General features: G+C 50.5%; 1 protein-coding gene across 1 annotated transcript in view; it reads left to right on the top strand.

Moving 5' to 3' along the window:
* Positions 1 to 16579, top strand: part of tmc3 (transmembrane channel like 3) — a gene marked incomplete at both ends in the record, with an annotated part of 185268 nt that overhangs the window by 157154 nt on the left and 11535 nt on the right. The window lies entirely within an intron of this gene.

The following is a 16579-nucleotide window of genomic DNA, read 5'->3' as shown; positions in this document are numbered from 1 at the left end:
ATTTGCTCCATGGCTGTTCTAGTGTTAAACAGCAGGTTCTGTAGATACAGTACTGAATTCTCCCATCCGGACCAATGCAATTTGAAATATTATTATAGAATATAGAATAGGTGGCTTATAAATTACCTTATTATAGCCAATTCGCACATTTATATATATACAGGGCCGCCGCTAGGGGCGTGCGAGACGTGCGGTCGCACTGGGCCTCGCCCCCTAGGGGGCCTCGCGAAAAAAATAGATAGATTATTATTTTATAAATTTTTCTTTTTTTTAAACATTTTAATCAATCACTTTCCATCACAGACCTAAAATCTAGTTCTGTATCGTTAGTGGCTTAGCTTGGCTTCGCCTTCTGCACTATCTCGCGTACGTGCACGCGTACTGAATAAACCACAAATGTACCTCTAATACCAGTATTAGTCTGACCACACCCCTCATCAGCTTACCTTCATAAGCAGGTGTGTGGTCACCTGCTCTCCTCCTTCTCGCTTTCACCACAAGGAAGTGCCTCGGTAGTACCCCACTTGACGTGTCGTTGATAAGTTGAAAAGAGTTGTGACTAGGTTTACATTGTGCCTAACCTTTTTCTTCTCTCACTTGTTTATATAAGAAAAAGGTTTGGGTCATAATGTATTCCGCGGAGAGTAGACCCGCTAGACCTACTCTTCACCACCGATTCTCCATTCCCGCCTCCGTCGTGCGTTCCGGTGCTGGGCTGTTGCCACTCTCGTGGTTGCCGACCCAGCCCGGGAGACTGCCGGTGGATAGTTTTCCTCACCGACGAGCCGAGGGTTCGGAGCCGTCGCTCCGGCGATGGCCTGATCTCGACTCTGGTTCCTCTGTTTCTGGGGAATCGCCCGTTGATGAACGGGGGATTGTCTTAGAGCCAGGGGATTTGCGACGAAAACTTTTTGCGTCTGCTCGCTCACGTCGTCACATGGTGGCGTGCAGACGCGAACGGCCTGGGTTTGGGGAATTGCTGGAGACCAGCGAGGCCGCGTCCGACTCTGGATTTCTGATGGAAACTGAAGACTTCATGGAGGAGGCGGACGGGTTCTTGTATGATGGTCCCGTGGAGGAGAGTATCCCTCCTCCGGAGACCCCGGGGTGGGGGGAAATGGCTCCACGGGGCGCCTTGTTCGAGGATGTCGGGGAACCACCTTGGCCTCATCAACAGGATGCCCTACTGTCGGCCGCATCGGATTGTGGCTCCTTGACCAGTCGCAGCCTGCTGTATGCGAGGGATGCGGGGTCGGTGGAGGAGGGTCCGCAGGGGGAACTGCGGGCCTTGTTTCCCGAGCTCATGGCGGTAGCCGCCGCTGCAAACGGTGTGCCGCTGCCGCAGCCATTGCCTGCTCCTGTCCCTGATGACCTCATAGGCCATCCCTGGCAGCGTCCCCCGGTGAGAGGGGTGGACGTTGTCTACCCATTTTTCCCATCGATGGGGGCCTATGTTCGTCGGGGCCAGGCGGTCTCCAACATCATGGGACTGACTCCCGCCTACGTACCAGTTACGCGGGTGTCGGGGTTGGTCAAAGGTATGGGGGAGGGCGTACCTCGGCTTGACAATCCGATGGCCGCGCTCCTCTGTCCGGATATGGTGTGGGAGCCCCTATGCAAGCCGGTCCTCCAGGGGAGGTCGGCTAGGCGATTGGCTTATTGGGGTGACCAGTCATTTATCGCCGGTACACAGTCGCTGGCTGCGGCCTCTAACATCGCCCACCTGGCTAGATTTGTATCGGGGATAATGACGGGCGGCGCGGATCTGAACGAGGTGAGGTGCGATCAGATCACCCAGGCTGCGGGAGCTGTGCTGCACCTCTCCCAGGTGCTAGCCATAGCCATGGGTAAAGTGCGCGCCCTGGCCACCCTGGGCCAGCGTCACCTTTGGCTGGAGCAGGCTCGTGTACCAGAGAAGAAGAGAGCCCCTCTTCTGACGGCCGACCTCTCCGACGCTGGCCTGTTCGGGAAGGCCCTGCTATTGATGACCTCAACATGCAGAGAGATGGCAGAGGAGAGATCCATCCTCCAACCCCATTTTCCGCCTCCCGTCCTTGCCGGTGGGGGCAGAAGGCTTCCGCGACGTCGAGCTGTCTCCGTCGCCGCTACCACTGCCCCCGCCGCCGCTGCTGGCCCTGCCAAGAGGGCTAGGAGACGAGGCGACGCTTCAGCCACCGCCGGCCCATCCCAGACCGGAGGAGACGGTAGGGAACGTCGTGTCCAGCAGACTGTAACCTACCGTCCCTCCGGGGCTCCCCGGGGTGGCCAGACTCGAGCGGCGCGAGGTGGCAGGCGCCGTTGAGTGACTTTTTCCCCTCTGTGTCCCCTCCTCTACACCCTCCCCGGCCCCCCTATGATTTTGTGCCTTGATCACATATTATTTATTTAATAAAAAAGTTCCCTGATATAAGGGGGACTGTGGTTGGCCGAACAAACTGTGTGTTTCTTCAATACAAATCATGTGGTGGGGTTGTGTTTTATGAATCTACCCTGTTACGTTGGGGGAATGAGTTGTGTTGTGTTACGAGTTTTTAAGCAAGGTCTGCAACTTACACTCGGTAATAGGTTCTATTAGCTTGATGCTCCACATGCAATTAGAACTGGTGATATTCCATTGCTTTAACTAAGTATGTGTTCACAACGCTGTGTTGTTAGTTGCAGTAATGCTCGTACACACTTTTCATGGCCTAGCCATTACTCTCGTTCAACGTCTTCCTATAGCTTAGGCTGCGGGTATGGGATTCACGCACAGGCGACTTGTGTTTTTTGTTGTAATCCCTTTTACACTTTGTGGGTAGCTAACATTGTATTAGCTTATGCTATATGTGTTTTGTTCTACCAGAGGTTTTCAAAATGGCTTTGGTTTGGTTTTCTGTGTGTAGGGATAGAAGGTGTGTTTTTCGGGAGGGGGTGTCGGATAAACCCCTCCTTTACCCACTTGATTGGTTTAGAGGTTGTTGACCCTCCTGCTAAGCCAGTCAGGGCCAAGCCAGTGCTTGGCGGGGGAGGGGGGGGGGGGGGAGGGGTATTCTACCGACTCCTGTTATGACAGGATCCGGTGGGTTTTCCCCGCCCGTTATAGCGTTGTTGCTATGGCGACGCCTTCCATGAGCTGGTGTCGTAAAGATGTCGAGGGTAGAGCGCAGGACTTAACCTGCTGCGCTCGTTTTTGTGTCAAACTTGAGTCTGTTGGTCACGTGTCTCACAGTTTACATATCTTTTTCTTGACCGTGGTCTCATGTGGGAAGGTGTTTCTGGGGGAATCTGGTCTTACACTCTGATTAAGAAGAGTGACTGGATTAAAATCATGTGAAAACACAGGGTTTTTTACTCCCAGCTGTGCAGTTAGGTCATACATGTGATGCCTTTTCTTTATTTTATAAAGAGTTGAATGTTCATTCATGGAGTTGATTGCATCTCGCCCCTCTTGTCGTTTCCCTGGGCGTCTTGGGGATTCAATATGGTGGTCTAGCCGGCCTATTGTTGATGTGGGTATGTCCAAACGCACACATAGTGCTGGCTCAGTATGTGCTTTGGCCGTTGCTGACTGGCGCGCCTCGTTTGCTTTGGTGAAACAGCGTTTTTATGGAGCAATTGGGATGGGGGTTTTTCCTCTTCCGACATCCTGTGTGTTGTCGATGGGTTCCCGTTCATGTCAGGGGATGATGACGGAATGGGTCTGGGCATATGGGAAGGGTCTCACGCCCTAGGGGTGGGCCGCCGGACGCGGTTCATACCGACACGTCTGGGTGGCGCCTTCTTTTTATGTTGGGATCAGACGCGCATATCTGCCCCTTCTCCTGGGGTTGGCAGGTCGGCGTGGTTAGGGCACGGGACTGGTTCTGGTCGCGCTGGTCCAGATCAGTGCACCCGTTGTCCGCTGGGGATGCAGATCTGCTGTTCTGGTACCCTGAGGGACTTAGGGTTTTTTCGGGGGGAAAAATGCTAGGTCGATCCGGGTGTCACAGGGTTGTGCGTTATGGGACCCCTTGTTGGTACTGAGTGCGGGGTGCTGGGGGCTGGTCTTCCATATTACGCTCTTCTCTTGCGTTTTGGCGCTGAGGAGCCTGTTGGGTGGGGTTAACCTCCTTTGGGATCCTGTGCTCCCCGTATCGCCGGGCCCGGTCCGGGGTGATGCCCGTTGACCTGTAGGCCCGGGATGGCCCTGTTGGGAACCGTAACGCGGGCTGCGGTGGTACCGCCGGTGCGTTTCGGGGTTTTCCTGAGGGGTTATGGGACCAACCATTGCATGGGGTAATGCCTGGGTGGTTGGTTCTCTGGTGTGTTGCTGCAGTGTCAACTCCCGGTTCTCCGGTTGAGGGTGCCCCTGCACGTTCATGACGTCTGCCGATCGTATGGGCTTTTCTGTGGGCAGCTGTCAGGGGCCGTGTGGTCTACGGATCCCGCTCCTGACGTGCTGTTGAAAGCTTGGTTATGCGACAACGCCAGCATACGCCCCTTCCGCCGGGGCGGCTGTTTCGGCTGTCCTTTCTGGCGCCTGCCTCGTCCGCAGTTGTTCCAGGCTTGGGTTGACAGCCTGTTGCCTGGTCTTCCCCGGTGCACTGCCTGTTCCGTTGGTTAACTCTTGTGTGTTATGACCATGCTGTCTGCCTGTTGCAGGGCTTGTGTTCCAGGCGGTGTGCTGTTGAGGGGGACAGGGCCCGCTCGGCTGAGGGGCCTTTGTCCGAATACGCTGGCGATGTGGGGGGCGGGGTCACTAGGTGCCCCCCTGGTGGGGTCTTGATGCTGGCATCATGGACTTCTCCGGGCCCCCATTCCGGGGGTCCAGTCCTTTTGGTGGGTCTGGGTCTTCCTTCGTGCTCCGCTGCTACGGCCTTGCCACGGGGTTGGGTTTGCCCTTGACCCCGTGATTCTGGGGGCAGTAACGAGGTTGTTCCTCCGTTCGTTCCCGGGTGGCATGCGGGTTGTGCGTGTGTGTAGTCGTGGGGTCAAGCCACGGTCTGCTCACCCTGTGCGTTAAGTTGCTTGAGAGCTCTTCGCACGGTCGGGTCCGTCGCCTTCCCGTGAAGCCTCTAATAGGGGGGATACCCTCCATTAGGGGGGGTCGGGGGGGCTCGGCCCTCCCTGTTCTGATGGTTTTGGGGGGCTGTCAGCGGGGTGTATTTGTCAGCCAAGTGGCTCCGCTTGGCCTCCCTTGTGCAGAAGGCGAAGCCAAGCTAAGCCACTAACGATACAGAACGTTAGGTTATGACTATAACCAAGTTCTGTTAGTTAGGGGCGATGCTTGGCTTCGGACGGCCGCTGCAGCCCTTGACCTCACCTTGTGGTGAAAGCTTGGGAAGGAGGAGAGCAGGTGACCACACACCTGCTTATGAAGGTAAGCTGATGAGGGGTGTGGTCAGACTAATACTGGTATTAGAGGTACATTTGTGGTTTATTCAGTACGCGTGCACGTACGCGAGATAGTGCAGAAGGCGAAGCCAAGCATCGCCCCTAACTAACAGAACTTGGTTATAGTCATAACCTAACGTTTTGCTTACATGCTTATATATTTCACATTAGACACGTTTGTAGAATAGTGTACACACGTGAATGTGTCTGACTTATTCCGGGCTCTGCGGCTCGCAAGATATATGCTATTGGTTTCAATGGACCGTTTACTTTTGTGCCCGGCAAAGCATCGTGGGAGGACTAACACTAGGGGGAGCTGGTTGGCGTCGGTCTGGTAGTCGCTAGAGAGATGTGAAGATGACCGGTATTATCCACGAGGGGGTACACAGGTACAGGGTCTCTTCGGCGCTATCCGCGGCAGCGAGTGGACGTCTTGGCCAAGAGCATCCTACTTTTGAAAACGTGAAATACCAAATGTGCATCGCTAGCAGAAGAAATAACGCTGCGTGCCGTAAGCTTATCAATACCAAGTATAGTGATTAGGTTACGCTAAGACGAAGAGGATGTTCGGCAGATGGACCGTGAACTTAAGATGAACATTAAAGTGTTGCGTGTTAGAACGTTCAGTCGGGGAGTCAGGCTAGCCATGTCGGCTAGTAGCTTAGCTAAAGGCAGGGACAGCTAACAAGAAATGAACTTTACTAGCGTTAGCTAACCTAGCTAGCTAGTGTTAGCTACGTTATCGAGTGCTAATGTGTGGCAGATAAAATAGGAACAGACTCCCAAGTTCATCCCAACGGGGGGACAATATCATGGGACTGGTGAACTTTTCATCTCCACGGTAGGAAAATGCGTCGACGTCGTCTCCTGCGTTATGGTGAGTTTTTCATGCAATCTGTTCTGTTCCCGCCATGGTCGCTCTCTCTCTCTCGCTCTCTCTCTCTCTCTCTCTGTTCTGCTGCACCTGCCGTGGTCTCTCTCTCTCTCTGTTCTGTTGTGCTGCACCCGCCGTGGTGTGTGTCTCTCTCTCTCTCTCTCTCTCTCTCTCTCTCTCTCTCTCTCTCTCTCTCTCTCTCTCTCTCTCTCTCTCTCTCTCTCTCTCTCTCTCTCTCTCTCTCTCTCTTACAGTTTATTATGCCACCTATACAGCTAGTTTATTTTGACAGTTTGACTTAAAAAAGATTTCACTATCATTATATTAAATTAGCCATTGTTTTTGGTTCTGGCCCGCCATACAATGGCTTGGGGGGAAATTGGCCCGCGGCCAAACCTAATTGCCGACCCCTGATGTAGGCTATGGTTATTGCAGAAAGTTTATCTTGGGCGTGGGGGTAGGGCATGTTACAAAGATGAAAACAGGAATGTCCAGTCGTTGCTTTTCTTTTGAATCAAATCTTAAGGTCCTTTATTTTCTATTAGTTACAATTTCTAGTTCAGTTCAGTTCGTTTTCTTTCAGTTCAGTTCAGTTCAGTTCAAAGTCTTTTTACATACTGTGTGCTCGACGAGCACACCACATATATCGCGGCTGTTTCCAATATAACAATCAAAGCAATTCAGCACGGCTGCAGTGTTTAGACACTGTGTTGGCAGGAGCTGTCCACTCTTGCGTGGTGCTGAAAGACAAATGTGTTAATTTGGTTGGCGAACAAGCACTTTCATTGTCATTAAAGTAAATAAAACAAATAAAACAAAACGTTATCACCAATTAACTATGTGTGTGTATTATATTTTATTTTATGAGTCTGAAATGAAAATGTATTTTATCTATATAATAGTTGCAACAGGGCATTCAACTGTTATATTATCGTATAGCTCTGCTCAGCGTCATAATGCAATACTCTCCACTTCAGTACTTGCGCTGAATAAAAACTCACAATGTACCTTTACATACCATCATCTGTCTGACCACACCCCCATCCGCTACCTACATAAGCAGGGGTGTGGCCATGCCCTCATCTCCTTCTTCACTTTCACCACAAGGAAGTGCCTGTATACCAAACACTTGAGCTAAGGTTGTTTAGGAAGAAAGTTGAGACAGCGTTAACATTATTTCTTGTTCTTTTCTTTCTCTCATAATTTTCAATAGAAAATAACTATAATGTTTTCTTCGGGGGGTCGCGCTAGCAACGTCACCCTTCACCAGCGGTTCTCCGTTGCCTCCTCCATTGTGTGTCTTGGGGCGGGATTGACTCCGCGGTCGTGGAAGTCACTCGCGCCCGATCGGCACCCCGTGGGTAGCTTGCCTCTCCAAGGAGCTGGTGCACCAGCGGCATCTCCTGTGAGATGGCCTGGTTCCTGCTCTGGTTCCTCCGCCGCCGGGGGGCCGTCGGCCGATGGGCAGACGGCTCCTCTCGTGGCGGAGGATTTGAGACACAAACTTTTCTCTTCTGCTCGCTCCCGTCGTAGAAGGGTAGCTTGCAGGGGCGAACGGCCTGGTTTCGGTGAGCTGCTGGAGCCGGATGAGGGTGCGTCTGCATCTCCGTGGTCGATGGAAATGGAGGATTACATGGTGGAGGCAGATGCACTCTTATTTGACGCCCCGGTGGAGACACATCACTCTCCCTTTCAGGATGTGGCAGGGGGTGATGTGTCTCCTTGGGGTCCCTCGTATTCTGGTGTTGGGTTAGAACCTCTGACTCAGCGACGAGATGCCCTGCTATCAGCCACATCGGATGGTGGCTCTGCAATGGGCAGTAGCCTCTCGTATGTGAGGGACGCGGGCTCAGTGGAGGAAGGTGCGCATGGGGAACTACGTGCCTTATTCCCGGAGCTCATGGCGGCAGCAGCCGTCGCAAACGGCGTGCCGCTGCCGCAGCCACTGCCTGCCCCTGTCCCCGATGATTTGATAGGTCATCTATGGCAACGTCGTCCTGTGAGGAAGACGGGAGTTGTCTGCCCATTTTTCCCCTCAATGGAGGCCTACGTACGTCAGGGACAGGTGGTCTCCCACATCACTGGCCTCACCCCCGCCTACGTGCAAGTCACGTGGGTGGCGGGTTTGGTCGAGGGAATGAAGGAAGGGGTGCCTCGGCTTGATAGACCGATGGCGTCTCTCCTTTGTCCTGAGGTGGTGTGGGAGCCGTTGCGGAAGCCGGTTCCCCGCGGGAAATCGGCGAGGCAGTTGGCCAACTGGAGTGACCAGTCGTTCATCGCCGGAACCCAAACCCTAGCTGCGACATCCAACATCGCGCAGCTAGTGTGTTTATGTCCGGGATGATGACGGGCGGTACGATGCTGACCGAACAACATGTTCAGCAAGGCCAGGCGGCCGGAGCCATCCTGCATCTGATCCAGCTGCAGGCCATAGCTGCCAGGAAGATACGCGCCCTGGCCACTCTATCCCAGCGCCATCTTTGGCTGGAGCAGGCGAGAGTACCGGACAGGAAGAGGCTTCCCCTGCTTACGGCACCCCTCTCCGATGCTGGGCTCTTCGGGTCGGCGATGCAGCTCATGACCGCAGCCTGCAGGGATATGGAGGAGGAGCGGTCGGTGCTCCAGCCCCATTTCCCATCGCCCGATGTCGCCGGTGGAGTCCGACGGAGGCCTCATCGTCGTGGACCCGCGACCGTTGCCACCGCCACTACCACCGCCACTGCTGGCCCTTCGGCGAAGAAGGCCAGGAGGAGAGAGGGCGCCTCGACCACCACAGCTGGCCAACCCACGCCCGGAGGTGACGGTAGGGATCGTCAAGACCAGGCACCTCAGTACCGTCCCTCCGGGGCGAAAGCTCCCGTGGGTGGCAAGCCACAAGCGGCTCGTGGCAGGCGCCGCTGATGTGACTTCCCCTCCTGTTACCCCTGTTCCCTTCCCTGGCCCATCTGTGTTTTGCTATACAATAAAAAGTCCCTCCTAGGAGGGACTGTATTTTTTGTTACAAACTGTGTGTTTATTCACTACATATGATGGGGATACGATGTGTAGATCCTTCGCCTAGTGTGGGGTTGATAGGAAAGCTAGACTTTAGGGCGGTTAGGTGGCATAGCGGAGATTGCGTTCGTCACCAACCCCGGAGCTGTGAGCTGGATTCGCCTGTTCGAATCCAGCTCACAGCTCCGGGGTTGTCACCAGCTTGGCTGGCCGTTCACACTAATACAATTGGCTGTATTAGAGGGTGGGGGAAGCTGGCGGGGTGGGTCCGGGTCATTGTAAACAGCGACTCCTACAGTTCGGTCGGGCGCCTGCTAAGCGCGGATAGGACCTGAGTGGGATAGTGTGATCCTTCCACACGCTACGCCCTCTCGGGGAGGATCCGCGCTGCCAGGTGAAAAGAAGCGGTTGATTGGCTGGACGTGTGTCGGAGGAAGCACGTGATAGCCTCCACTCTCCCAGATGATCTGACTGTGGGGGGGTAAGTGCGCAGCGACCAGGAAGGGGATTGGGAATTGGCATACGACTAACATTGGGATGGGAGAAAATCGGAGGAAAAATGGAGGGGGAAAAAGATAAAAAAAAAAAAAGGGAAAGCTAGTCTTTGGTTGGTCGCTACATATATATATATATGTGTGCTTAGCAAGGCCTGTAGCTAACACTCGGTCGAAAGGGTTTTTTCTTTCCTCGGCCTGGAGACTTATGTTCTTCCTATAAAGGTGGAGGTTAGTTGTGTGTTCTGTTACTTTAAAATAGTGGTATTGAGCCACAACACCGTAGTGTTGGCCTACAGAAGTGCTTGTGTGTAGCTGTGCCACGGTCTTTTAGACCGCTCTCTCTCTCTATGAATCTTCTGTGTTTCTTAAAACATAAAACACGGGTGTCGTGTTCACACATAAACTTTGGCCTTGTTATAAACCCTGTTCACAGACGTTGTCGTCTGTGGCTAGCGTGCGTTGGTTTAGCATGCTGGCTACTTAAGGTATCATCGTGGCTGTTTATTATTATCGTATACGAGGGTTGGGTTCGCGAGGGGGTAACCGGATTAACCCCTCCTTCCCTTTTCCTGATTGGTCGGGGGTTTGAACCTCTTTTCATTCGGTCCTGCCGTGCTGATTGATCAGGTCACAGGGGGGGGGGGAATTCCCTGACTCCTCACCTATCATGGTTGGTTGAGTCATGGGATTCCCCCCGGCATAGAATACGTCACTGGGCACGTTTCTATTGGTCGCTGACTTCCGTGAGTTCTTTACAGGCCCCATGTGTGGTTCTCTGTTATTGTCAAGTTGTTGTGGCGGAGCGTAGGGACTTAGTGTACTGTTACACTCGATATATGTGTAACTTGAGCCTTTTGGTCACGTGGCTCGATGTTACATTAACTTTTCAAGTTGTTGCTCACGTGGGAAGTCTCTCTGGGGGTTCCCGTCCCCTCCTTGTGGAGTAGGTTGACGGGGTATTATTTTTTTCCCTCAGCCGCGTCACATGAGACCCATGTCCGTCTTTTTTCTCTTTTCTGTAGAAAAGAAGAAATAAAAAACAACGGCTTCTTGTCGTTCTCCCAGGCGGCTTGGAGGAACAATGTCTGGTGTCTTATTGGACTATCCAATGATGTGTTTTGTGTCTCGACGTGTACATAGTGCTGGCCCTGGGTGCTTCTCATAGGAATCACGCATGGGTTTGCGTGCCTTGGTTGCTTAAAACAGCGTTTTTATGGGGCGACTGGGATGGAGTTGTCTCTTCCGAGCGCCAGTGTTGTCTCGATGAATTCTCGTTCATATCTGGGGGATGTTAACGGAATAGATCAAAGCATAGGTAGAGGGGTCTCACGCCCTTGGGGTGGGCCAACGGAGCGCGGTACATGAGGGACCGTCTGGGTGGCGCCCTCTATAATGTTTTGGATCGACACGCGTACCTACCCCCCTCCTAGTGTTGGGGATGTCGGCATGATTAGGGCACGGGACTGGTTCTGGTCACGCCGGTCCAGGTCAGTTAACCCGTTGTCCGCCGGGGACGCAGATCTGCTGTTCTGGTACCCTGAGGGACTTGTGCTTTTTTCGGGGGGAAAAATGCCGGGTCGGCCCGGGTGTCACAGGGTTTGACGTTATGGAGATGTTCGTGGTTGTGTTACTGTAGCAGGTATATATATAATATACTGTTATGTATTCCACAAATAATCCCTTACGTTTTATTTTAATTTGTTTTATTATTATTTTTATTCTCAAAGTCTTTTATTTTGAAACTGTTGTCACTTCCTCCCGAAGTGACGTATTTCCTTTGGTGCGCGCCTCTTCCCGTTCAGTCTAACCTGAATGAGGAAGAGGTAAGAGCTGCTCAGTGTCTCTAAACATATCTTTGGTTTAAAAGAACGTTATGATGATTTGAATGATTGTAAATAAGGTGCCGGGCAATAAACCAGTTGTATATAATGGTATCTATGTTAATAATGAGCAATTCTGCACTTGTTGTAATGTAATTTAGCTGTGGTGGCGAACTTTTGTAAGAGCACATGTGATTGAGTTAGTAGTAATGGACGAGCAGGTTGAGTAGGCCCTGTCCTGAAATGTGACTGATATTTCCCCATTGCAGTCTGCTAGCTGTTTGGCGCCATCCTGTGGACAAAAGATAATTGTGTATCTGTTTTGAACCACAGGTAACTGAGTGAATCCTATTGCTTATTTTGTATTGGTTTATCGTATTGTTTTATTATGAATGTTATTTTGTATCATCTTATTGTATTGATTTATTATTCCAATGTGTTATTTCAATGTATGGTTCAAAATGTCAGTCTAACCTGAATGAGGAAGAGTCTGTTAGCTGTTTGGCGCCATCCTGTGGACAAAAGATAATTGTGTATCTGTTTTGAACCACAGGTCAAATAAATGGTCAAATGGATCACGAGCTTTTTTTACTACGTATTACCCCTCACTGTTGCTTGGTCCATGTTGTGTTGTACCTTGCGCTGCGCTAAGGGGGCCTGGTCCTTCTCCATTCTTTTCGCCCCTCTCTTCTCCTGCTTACGCATGGCTGGGAGGGGGCTGTTGAGGTGATTCTCATGGGACTCCTCTGGCATCCATGTGTACGTTCCGGTCCGCCGGGCCCGGTCCGAAATTGTTTCGTCGACCTGTAGGCCTGGGATGACCCCTGTTTGAAAACTGAAACACTTGTACTGCAGTATAGCCAGTGTATACCCGCAGTTATGTTTTGGAGTTTTTTCTTGAGGGGTTATAGTAACAACCGCCTCATGTTTGGTGGTTGGTTCCCTGGTGTGTTGGTAGCGGAGTCAACTCTCGGGTTAGGCCGCTTGAGTGTGCCCCGCACATTTCATGACGTCTGCCAATCGTGTCAGCCTTCTCTGCCTCGACCCCTCTAGAGAGTCGGGGGGTTTTGTGGAGGCTGTGACATGGTGCGCAACAATACCAGCATATGCCCTTTCCGCCGGGGTGCTGTTTCAGCAGACCCCTTTGGCGCCTGTCTAATCCGCAGTTCTCCAGGCTCAGGTCAAGTGCCTGTTGCCTGGATTGAGGGATCAACCTCTTCTGGAGGTCGTCTCCCCGGTGTGCTGCCTGTTCCCGCTGTAGGTGTAGCCTCTTGAGTGCTTCGAGTTTACAGCCATGCCACCCTGAACACGCCCGATCTCGTTCGGTTTCGGAGGCAGTATAGGTTCAGGCCTGGGTTGTGCTTGGATGGATGACTGCCTGAGTATACCAGGGTCAGTGAGCCAGGCGGCGTGCTATTGGGGGGAAGGGCCTGCTCTTGGATGGGCCCTGTCCGACTACGCTGGCGATGTGGGGGGCGGTGTCACTAGTGACCGCCTGGTGAGGTCTCGATGCTGTGGCGTCATTGGCCTCTCCAGGCCCCCCTTTTCCGGGGGGATCCAGTTCCTTCTGGGTCTGGGTCCTCCTTCGCGCTCCGCTGCTACGGCCTTGCCACGGGGTTGGGCTTTGCTCTTGACCCGGTGATTTTAGAGGTGGTAACGGGGGTTTGTTCCTTTTTCCGTTCATTCCCTAGTGGCATGCGGGTTGTGCGTTTGTGTAGTCGTGGGTACGCCCCACGGTCTGCTCACCCTGTGCGTTGAGTTGCTCAAGCTCCTCGGATCCGTCTCCCTCCCGTCCTCTGCTAGGGAGAGTCGGGGGGGCTCGGGTCCTCCCCGGTTCTGATGGTTGTGGGGGGCCTCAGCGGGGTACATTTGTCGAGCTCAGCTCTGCTCAGCTCCTGTGTTGCACTATGACGCTGAGCAGAGCTATACGATAATATAACGTACGGTTATGTATATAACCATAGTTATATGAGTATAGTGACGCTCAGCGTCAGGACTCCCTGAGGACCCCTTGATCTTGCCTTGTGGTGAACGATTGGGAAGGAGATGAGGGCATGGCCACACCCCTGCTTATGTAGGTAGCGGATGGGGGTGTGGTCAGACAGATGATGGTATGTAAAGGTACATTGTGAGTTTTTATTCAGCGCAAGTACTGAAGTGGAGAGTATTGCACTATGACGCTGAGCGTCACTATACTCATATAACTATGGTTATATACATAACCGTACGTTTTAAGCACCCACTGGCAGAAACATAAATCGGCGCCTATGGAGACGACAACCTGATTTAATATTTTTAGGAAATTTAAGGCAAAAAAAAAATATATATATATATATGTTTTTTTATTAATTAATTAATTAATAAAAAAATATCACGCAGGGCCTCGCATTTAAATCTTGCACAGGGACTTGCATTTCTCCCAGATGGCACTGTATATACAGTATATACATATTATCTTTCAAATGCCCGAGTTCAATTTGGATTTAGTATCACCAGGCGTGCATAAGAACAGATAATGAAATCTACTGTACTTTTTTATTTTCCCCACAGTGCAACCGTTTTGAAACTAATTTCAGATCTAATTGTTCCTACATGTTAACAATTGGCAAGAGAAACTTGAAAGCCTTTCAATATTTGTCAAAAACGTTACCTTTTGTGGCTTATTATCCCGAATATTAACAGTTATTGAAATAATTCATACAGAACTCTGAACCTTGAACCCCATAAAATCTTCCAGGAAGTTTTAAAAACGTTCAACACAGAACGATATCTGTGGAACTCTGCTACAAAATGGCCGCAAAAAGACTACAATTCCCATGGTTAAAAATTTCCAAAATGGTCGCCCTCTCGGAATAGACTTGTCCAAATCGAAAAGTTAAATCTATCTAATGACACTTTTAACCAGGGGTGCAGTGGTCATGCCACGCGGTACCACGCCGTCCCAGCACTTTTCTGAGCAGAAGTACGCGCACGGATGTGCATGCACGCGCACACAAAAATGTGTTCACAACTTTCACTTGACTCGTCGTCCGCGCGCCAAGTACCGCCGGTACTCAGCTATCACCTAGTCTTTGCATAACAATAGCATAGCAATAGCATAACAAAGAACGAGAAGTGCAAAACCAAAAATGTACAAACCATGTACTAATTGGTGGGGGTTTGCTTGAGCTGTGGAACCTCTCAGTGTGACAAATGGTCCAGACTGGAAGGACATCGCCAAAAGCGATAAAAGGGACAACCAATACAACAAACAAACAATGAAGGTCAGCGCTGTAGTTTTAAAAAGTTCCAATGAATAAATAAATAAATGGTGAGCACTATTGCACAGTGTTAAGTAAAAAAAATCAATTGCTATATAAAATTACAGTATACAAATTTAAAATGAATTGCACATTGTCCAATGGTCAGGCAGTATAGTATAGACATATTGGCATAGTAGTTAGTATAGGCTAATAACATAGTAATATATATACTGTATATATATATGTAATAATAATTATAATAATAATAAACCCAAGGTCGCTTCACAAGTCAAGAGGGCTAGGGAAAGGGGCAATAGGGGTATGGGGGTGATATATATATAGTCATATTATAGACAGTAGATTACTTAGTAGTAAAGTGCATAATAGTAAACAGTGCATAGACAGTTTATAGACATCCCATCTGCGACAATGCTGCTACCTCCCTCTCTGTCGTTGGTGGCTGGTATAGCTGTGTTTGAACTTTCTCCCATCCTGTTTACCACGACTGTGTACACAGCGTCACTTAACCAGAAAGTCAGGTTGTTGTACTCTGAGTTAAACCACGCTGACATATGGTCATTCTAGTCTATCTGTTTGACAAACAATGTCACTTACTTACCCTTAGCTGCCAGAGTTGTACCCTTCCTGCTGACTTGTTGTACATAACTTGTAAGTCGCTTTGGATAAAAGCATCAGCTACATGATTAAATGTAAATGTAAAATGTAGTCATACAGTACATCTGGTCATACATGAACCTTTGGACTGACACATCTCACAGATTAACACATTTGATCAGGTCTACAGATGACACATAAACACGTAGACTATATTATCATTATCATTTATCATGTATCTCTAGTCAAAAGCACATTTTGTAATGGTTTGATTTCCCACCACAGTGGCTTTTAAATGAACATTATATAAAAAAGAATTGGGGGATCCTAAAATCCCAAGGGTATCAATAAAGGAATATCTTATCTTATTTTATCTCATGTGAAATGCACTTACCGTCTTCTCCAGAGTCAGACAAGAAGATAGATACCAATTCCCTCTCTGTGCGTTCAGTAGAAAGCAGATAAGGACCACTAGCCTAGCTTAAAACTCCGGGAGAGGTGTTTTTAGCCAACAGCTAGGCTAGCTGGTCTGTATCCGCTTCCATTGTTGTAGCAGCATTAATGTGTATATTTATGTGGGTGTAGACTAGTCAGTGTTGCATTGCTGATATCATAACTGGTTGCACGCACGCTAATGACGCCACGCGCATGCGCATAAATGTTCCCTCGCATGAGCACAGACTAAAGACAGTGCCTAATTGCCTCTAAGGAATGTAACACATTTCATTCACAAGTTTTGTGTGAATGTATCTGAGAACGTATTTGAACACAGCTGACGACCGGCGCTATTGATATGCAAAGTAGCCTGCTGGGTACTTAGCGAGTTGGCGCAGTCGAGTGCAGCGCATTCCTGTGTGCACGTGCGTGCACATCCGTGCATGTGCGTGCACACGCTTCTGCTCACAAAAGCATGGTTGCACGTCGTGCAACCCCCGTCCCATGAGCAACGCATCCCTGGGTGTAGTGTAGAGTGTAGGCACTCAACCCCTAACTGCTTCCGATATGCAGGTTGGCACCTTGCATGGTTGAGGCAACACACGCCGTTTGGTGTGTGAATGTGAGGCACAAGGGTAAAGCGCTTTGGATGAAAGCTGTTATATAAATGCAATCCATTTGTCTATAGAGCAGCCCCAGATTTTACATCCAGGTGACATCACAAATTGAAGGGTTCTCTCTATGCTTTCT

The sequence above is a fragment of the Notolepis coatsorum genome (genome assembly GCF_963971535.1).
Source record: "Notolepis coatsorum genome assembly, chromosome: 2".
Taxonomy (NCBI): Eukaryota; Metazoa; Chordata; class Actinopteri; order Aulopiformes; family Paralepididae; genus Notolepis; species Notolepis coatsorum.
This window is presented reverse-complemented; position numbering and strand designations above follow the sequence as displayed.